We start from the raw sequence: 1,445 nt of genomic DNA, 5'->3' as shown, positions 1-1,445 counted from the left end.
AGAGGCTTAATTAAGATAAATATTAAAAGGACAGCAGAATAGAATTAGTTAAGAAAATAAAATTTAATTCAATACTTTACCTGTATTACTGGAAACTCTAAAGAGCAAAGAAATAACTTGTACAACCACACAGATATCTTCAACCGTGATACTAGTAGGACTATTAATATATAGAAATAAGGTATAAAATATCTTCTACTACAATAATACAAAAATGAAATACTGCCAACTTAAACAATCAAAAGAATACTTGATACAATGCTATATAAATCTTTAATAATAGTACAAGCAGTAGTCAATTGTATTATATTATTGTTTTAAATAAAAAAGTAATTTAATATATACAGGATTTCCCCATAATAATAAAAGATGTTAGGCCCTGTTCGGCATACAGTTATTGTAACCGGTACGGGTACTCGGTTATTGGTTTTGTTTTATGATTTGTTTTAAGTATCGTTTGATACTTGGTTTTGTTTTATGATTTGTTTTAAGTATCGTTTGATACTTGGTTTTGTTTTATGATTTGTTTTAAGTATCGTTTGATACTTGGTTTTGTTTTATGATTTGTTTTAAGTATAGTTTGATACTTGGTTTTGTTTTATGATTTATTTTAAGTATCGTTTGATACTTGGTTTTGTTTTATGATTTGTTTTAAGTATCGTTTGATACTTGGTTTTGTTTTATGATTTGTTTTAAGTATCGTTTGATACTTGGTTTTGTTTTATGATTTTTTTTAAGTATCGTTTGATACTTGGTTTTGTTTTATGTTTTGTTTTAAGTATCACTTTGATACTTAAAGAGTTTTACCAAAGTGTATCGATTGATACCTTTGATTAGTTTCGTTCATGCTAGACATGAACAGATTTGTCTATTTAAAGACCGCCTGTTTCTACGATGGAAAAGGCAGACTTCGACAGACAGTATTTCAATATACTTGGTTGAACGGTTACTTCTTTGTTCCTCAGTACGCCCTCGAAGCCTCCTTTAGTTCTCAGCTCTCGCCTCCTCTCTGGAAGAGCAGGCCACCTGCCAACTATCGGATCCATTATCGATAACGTGATTAGCACCTTGCGAACACGTTACAGTTATGAAAAATAATGGTGTTTTTCCTGAAAATTGTTTTAAAGCTGTTTTTAAAAAATACAATAGTTTCACTTTTTTTTCCATCTGATATATGTAAGCAAAATACATCTTAACCAATGGGTATAAATTATTTAAACGTAAAGCCAGGCACCCTGTGTTGTCAAAATGACTGCTTTTATAAAATGTCCCTGCTATATGCACACTTGTAGCTTGGCATAATTCTGTTATACCTGGAGTAATAAACCTCCATCAAGTTTGAAATGCTGAGATTTGTCGCAGTCGGATTGTATCAAAGTATTAGTAGAATTCATCACGCATGGAAGTCCTTACCGAGATACACACCATTGAACCTGATCCCCCCG

This window comes from Tuber melanosporum (genome assembly GCF_000151645.1).
Source record: "Tuber melanosporum whole genome shotgun sequence assembly, scaffold_83, strain Mel28".
In the NCBI taxonomy this organism is placed as follows: domain Eukaryota; kingdom Fungi; phylum Ascomycota; class Pezizomycetes; order Pezizales; family Tuberaceae; genus Tuber; species Tuber melanosporum.
The sequence above is the reverse complement of the archived record's forward strand: the minus strand, read 5'-3'. Positions refer to the sequence as shown.